Source organism: Otolemur garnettii, unplaced genomic scaffold, assembly GCF_000181295.1.
Source record: "Otolemur garnettii isolate 467f Iridium unplaced genomic scaffold, OtoGar3 scaffold00008, whole genome shotgun sequence".
Lineage (NCBI taxonomy): Eukaryota > Metazoa > Chordata > Mammalia > Primates > Galagidae > Otolemur > Otolemur garnettii.
In genome coordinates this window covers 14,783,063-14,789,485 of record NW_003852403.1, presented here as the reverse complement: position 1 = coordinate 14,789,485, position 6,423 = coordinate 14,783,063, and the positions used below count along the sequence as shown (strand labels likewise).

At 52.2% G+C, this 6,423-nt stretch overlaps 1 protein-coding gene across 2 annotated transcripts in view; it reads left to right on the top strand.

The window, feature by feature from the left end:
* The window catches only part of ADAMTS14 (ADAM metallopeptidase with thrombospondin type 1 motif 14), a 77,698-nt gene that overhangs the window by 10,525 nt on the left and 60,750 nt on the right, over window positions 1–6,423 (top strand). The window lies entirely within an intron of this gene.

Sequence of the window (6,423 nt, the reverse complement as noted above, 5' to 3'; positions counted from 1 at the left end):
CTCTGCCTTGGGGATGTGGATTATGGAGGCCTGGAGCCTCTACTGTGTGTGGGCCACTCAGACTCCAGCTGGCCTATATTCTGACATATCTGGGCCAGGAGACCCTGGGAGGGGCCAGAGCCAGAGCCTTGTGTCTGGCCCCTTGTGGTGCAGGCCTTCTGCCTGGCTGGGCTGCCTTTCTAGCCTCCTTGGCAGCTCTGGCTCTGCAGACTGCTGTCCTTTCTCTTAAGATGGTGCCTTGGCCAGGTATGGTGGCTCATGCCTGTAATCCTAATAATACTCTGGGAGGCCGAGACAGGTGGATTGCTTGAACTCAGGAGTTTGAGATCAGCCAGAGCAAGAGTGAGACCCTGTTTCTACTGCAAATAGAAAAGTTAGCTAGACATTGTGGTGTGTGCCTATAGCCCAGGTACTGGTGGCCCACCATCCATCTGTTCCCAGGCCAGAGGTGACAGTGGAGGTAGGCATCACCTTTTGCCTCCCACTTGCAGGCCCACTGTGGTGCTGTCCTGAGCCTCAAATCCCCCTGTGTGTGCTCCATGCAGCCACTCCCTGTGGGCCCAGTGGGCATGTGGAGGAGGCTTGTTTGCCTCTCCCCTGCCCTGGGCACTTCACGTGTGAGTTCTTCAGGGTACACACCCTTTCCGAGAGTGCATTTGCCATTCTGGTAACCCAGTTCCCTGGAAAACACTGGGTCCCTCTGGAAATTTATGTTTGTAACAGGCAAATAGAAAATCCTGGGAGTGAGTGGCACACACAGGCTTTCCTGGGGAGGTGGGCAGTGGAGGGAAACTGAGTGACTCTCAGTATCGCTGCTGTAACAGACCAGCCTAAAGCTGAGGAACTTCAGACAACAAAGTGTTCTTTCTCATGGTTCTGTAGGTTGGCTGGCTGGTCCCTCCCCTGCTTACTCCTAGGTAAGCCCATATGGCTACATCTGTGTGACTGGTATGGCTGAGGGTTGGGCGGCCTCTGTTCTCCCCTCTGTTTCCTCTCGTCCCCAGTGGATAGGTCTGGCTACTTTTAGGGGGAGGAGGGGGAAGCCAGAATACCTCTTAAGGCCTAGCCTTGGAAATCACATAACAGCACTTCTGTGCATTCTTTTGGTCAAAGCAAGCCATAAGGTCAGAGGATGTTTTCAGAGAATGAGAATTTGGACTCTTCCTCTTGAGGGGAGGAGTGGCAGAGTATCATTGCAAAGGGGCTGTGCACAGGAAGAGGAGTGTGCAAACATATTTCCATAGTGACCCTTGGCAAGCTATTTGAATTTCTGAGCCTTCCTTTCTACATCTGTAACGTGGGGTTCACTACCTGGTAGTTTTGTTGATTAAAAGTCATGCACTTAAAGTGCTGCCACAGGGCCTGGAAGAATAAAAGGGAACTTTTCTTATTCTTGTTATTGCTGTTGTCTGAGAGTAAGTAAGGAAACTGAGGCAGGCTCCCCAGTAGGTCTGTCTCCCGGCCTCCACTGGCCTTTGGAGTTGTTCCTCTCACTTCCCAGAGGCCCCATGCTGTCTGGGCCATCGTCTGTCTGAGTGGAGTCCCAGGGTCTGGTCCTCGGTGGTTTTCCAGTGCTCCAGGCATCTGGTCTTGCAGTCTTACCTCTCTGGTCTCCTCACAGCCATGCCTCGCTGTCTGCCCTGGATTAATAACTTATTTATGATATGGAATAAAAGCCAGACATCACCTCACTGCAGCTCCTCTGGAGCAGAGCCGCCCCCCTCCCCCATTCCAGCAAGGGCCGGTTTTATTTTTCTTCCTTAGTGTCCTCAGGTGGTGGCTGGAGGGAGGGTGGCCTTGGAGCCACTCAGCAGGCAAGTGAGTGTGCTGGGGGCTGTGCTTGCCTCTCCATCTGCCTCCCGTCCCCGGCACTCCGGTGTGGCACAGACCTGGGCTGAGTTCTCAGTGTGTGCCGGTGGAATTCTTGTGCTCCCTGGGGCCTGCAGCGGAAAGTTCCCTGACTATCTGCCAGGCCTGGCACTCAGTTTTCATCATGTGGGTCTTGCCCAGCTTGCAGAGCCCTAAGGAACAATAGCAATAATAATATTTACATGCAGCTGGCGTTGCCAGTGTGAACTCAGGTGTCTTCACATGCTCCTTGGGTTAAGAAAACCTTGGTGACTCTCAGTTCTGTAGAATTTCCACACTTCACCTTAACCTTGACCTGAGTTGGAGACAAGTATGGCTAGAAGAGTCTCAGGGGCCTCTAATCCCCTCTTCATCTCCCAGCCAAGGAAGGTGAGGCTCAGGGAAGGGGAGAGACTCACCCAGGGTCATGCAGCAGCAGGTGAGTGTCAGATGTTGGGGCCGACGAGATCCAAGGTCCCTGATTCCCAGTCCATGATCTCCGTCCGGCAGGCTGTCTTGAGTCAATAGGAAAGACTGAGTCTATGTAAACAAAGACTCAAGGTCATGAACTGTGATAGCCAGTGATGTGGTAGTCATGGAAACAACTTCAGAGTGATGGATACTAAAAGCGACTGGTCCCAAAGTAGCTCTCAGTGGTAGTGGGGGCACTCTGGAAGCCTTGGGGCCTGGTAGAGGGTTGAACAGAGGTGTTTAGGGGCACCCACTGCGAGGGGAGGACTGTTCAACTTCTGCATGCCATTGTCATCTCTAAAACTTGGAGGCCAACTGAGAAAAACCAGATATAAATTGCTCAGTTAGTGGGATTTGAAGCTCAAACAGAACTTTCTGGTGTTTCTCAGCCCCAAGTCACCACTGCCACTGTTTTATTCATTTTCAAAATATTGGAGAGGGAGTGGGCTGCTGTGTACACATTACTTGTCAAGGAACATTTACAAACCCTGCCATCTAATTTTCTTCTGCTTTAGGAACATGCTGATGGAGTATGAGGACAGGCCCCTTTTTAGAGAAATGTCCGAAGGTGAGATCATTTGTCAGCTGGTCTGAATGCAAACCTCATTCCCAACGGCTTGCTGAAAGCCTTTGTCAGCTGTTGCCTTTAAGCCAGTCATGTATTTATACCTTTGATCTTGCCAGAAAAAGCCTGTCACTCTTCCCACCACACACCCCAGCAGAGGGTAGTGTCACTTCTGCCCCTTAAAGCTGTTTTGAACCCATGCTCTGAATTAACTCCTCCAGCTGAAAGAGGCCTTGTGTCCCACAGCCCGGCCCACTGCTGGCCTGGGTGCATTGAGCATTTGATACTTTGTCACCTCATAATCCATAGTCCCTGGGTAGGGAAACTCAAGGATACTGTCCCCTGATCCTTGACCACAGTTATGGGAAAGCAGATCTCTTGGAAGGGAGTTTACCCAAGGGAGTTTGTGGTAAGGCCCGACCCACCGGACCCTTGTTTAAGCAAGGTGCTTTCATTCCGCAGTCAAGTGGACTGAATCAGTACTTGTCTCCCTGAAGGTGACGTCTAGAAGAGGGACCGACAGAGCTATCTGGGCAGGGGTATGGCATCCCCCAAGAGCCACAAGGGGCACAGCAGAGGGAGCAGTGATGGGTCACCTCTGAACCGTGGGGAAGGGCCTTCTGGGCAGTGCTCAGGCATATGCAGAGTCTGTGTGAACATGTGTGGTTCCAGCTACGGAACAGGTCCCTGTGGCTGCGGTGTGGGGATTTTTGTTGTTAGTAATTGTGAAAGGGAAACAAACAGGTCACCATAAGAACAACAAGTCCTCGGTGGTGTGAGCCACCTCCCTTCTCTCCTGAACTATGGTCCTAGCCTCCCCAGTTGTTCTGTCTCTCCCGCAATCTATTCACCAACTGTAGCTGGAGATGTCCTATTAAAGTCTAGGATACAAGACAGTCCTTAGGGAGAAGCCAGCCAGGCCCCGGGCCATCATCCCTCTTCCTCATCCCTTCCCTGCAAAGAACATTCCTCCCCCAGGGACTGCCTGCCCTTGGCCACCTCAGGCCCTCTCAGGTGACTCATACCACCTTCCCAGGGTGGTCCTGACTGTCTCATCCTCTCTGTTCCTTCCCTGTTTGCTTTTTCACCATGGCCCTTTCCATTTGGTGTTTCTGCTTATTTATTGCCTGTCTCCATTCTGTATAGGGTTAGCTCCATGTGAAGGAGAGTTGTTGGCTGCATCACCAGCACCTAGAACAGAGCCTGCTCAGTAATTATCTGATGGATGGATGAGTGAGGGCGTGGTATTGCAGGTAAAGGTGTGGGAGAAGCAGCATTGTACGGTGCCCAGTGGTTGCAGTCTGGGCGTCTGTGTTGGTAGTACCAGGTAGACGTGCTTTGGAGAAGCACCAGGGTTCTGAGAAGTCTGGAACACTGGCCAGTGGAGCTGGGCCAGGCCGGGTTGAGGTCAGTAACTTGCCGCCTTAGCTGGGGCTTTGCTCTTGATCATGTCTCATCTGCTCCTCGTTCCCTTCCTCTTTGCGTGTCTGGAGGGTCAGTGTCTTGTCAGGAGCCCCTCCTGGGGCCAAAGCCAGCTGACACAGGAACTTGGGTGTCTGAGTCACACTCCTTCTGTTCTTGGGTGCTCACATGCTTTCCATCAGAACCTTCCTGGGCCACCACTGTGTGCCTCACCTCTCACTGACCATAGAACTGGCTATGTCAGGCTCAGTGATAAACCTGAACATGTGTGATCTCACATGGGGAGGCCTCTCTGGACCAGGCTGCTGTAAGGCTCCACCAAAGGGAAGGCCTAGCTGGGACAGTCACCCGCTGGGCCTCCACACATTTTCCTGGGGCTGCCCGTTAGCTGGCGTCTGTGGGATTCAGACCACAGGGCCTCAGAGCAGAGCGCTGCTCCTCAGCTCAGGGTCTGGCAGCCACAATGCCTGCTGGCACTCAGGGCTGCTTCCTGTCTGCTCGTCCCAAAGCTGCAGCCGCCGCCAGGACTCGGGGCCAAGCAGGGGGCCAGGCAGAGCTCCCAGCCGAGCTTGGTGGGCTGTGGTGGGGGTGCGGGTGGGAAGCCTCAGAGCCACGTGGCCAATGGGAACTTGAAGTGGCTGCTGGCTTGGCAAGGTCCCCAACTCGGGCTGGGCTGGGGAGGGGGTTTGCAATAGAGGGCAAGATGGTTGGAGCTCTGCTCTGCCTCTGGGGGGCATGGTGGAAATAAAGAGTGACCATCTTTCCTATAAAAATTTACCAAGCTTCTGAGGACCTTTGAGGCTCTGTTCTCCTAAGTGCTAGAGGACAGAGCCAGTCATCACCTTCATCACCAATATTAGCAAAGAGGGCCTGCTAATAACTGTCCTCACTCTCTGCACTTCAGTGGCTGTGACAGCATTGACTTGCCCTTGGCCACTCAGCAGGAGGTGCTCTTTGCAGGGAGGAGGTGGTTAGGTACTCAGCAGCCCCTAAGGCACAGATCACGTGTGGTCTAGATGGCCTTGGTCACAATGTAAGAGGTGTGCTGTGACCCAGCCTGGACTTCCCTGGTCCTGGCCCCCTGTTCAGGGCATGTACTTATTGCCTGCTCCTTTCTTCTCTTTCTTGCCTATTTCCTGCATTATGATGAACTAATTCTGGTTGGACAGCCCCATGCTGCTACTGCTCTCTGTGTGAAACAGGATGATCACTTAAACATTCCCTTTGGTGCCATTCCCTGCTTGGAAACCTCCAGCATTTAGCTGAGTGTTTCTCAGCCCTAGCTGCACATCAGTATCACCTAGGGAGCTTCAAGAACATACTGACCCTTGAGCCCCACCCATGGAAATTTGGGTGTGGTCTGGGCGGCAGTAGCTTTGCACAAAGCCCTAGTGATTTTAATGGGCAGCTAGAAGCAATCCTGTCAGCAATGCTGACACCCATCCTGGAGGGTCGACTGTGGGCCTCGGCACATTTATTCCTGGGACCGCCCGTCAATTTGATGAGAAGCTGGCGTCAGCTCATTGGGGACCAGGACAACCAGGTGGAGGAGGGGAAAAAAGAAGAACACCACCACCCTGCTCTGGGCCATTCTGCCGGAGGGGCTCTTCCCACTCTTTATCTCATCTCATCTTCCCAGTAAATCTCTGAATTCAGAAGTAGAAACTGAGACTTGGAGAGGGCCTGTGCCATTCAGCTGGGCAGGGCCCACTGGGATGGAGTCCCAGTGTTCATTCCCTGCTGTAGCCGGACACCACCTAGCAGGAAGGTGGGATTATAAGCAAAGGACGGTTACATGGTGTTTTTTTCTGTTTTTAAAAACTTTGTCTTAGGAAATGGGAGTTACACCTATCACCTGCTGGTAACTAATTGGGAGTTATACTTATCACCAGATGTGCAGAATGGGTTTGTCTTTTGAGATAAGGAAATCATAGAAAAGTTAGAAAGTACTGAGATGTTTAAAGAGCAGGGAATTGCCTACCATTTTGCCACCCAGAGACAACTCCCTGACAGCTGGGTACGTTTCTTCCCAACTTTTCATCTGCTTGTATTGTTTTTCACCTTTAAAATCACCTTCTATGGGTCTCTTTTTGAGGGATAAAGACTTTTTTTTTTTT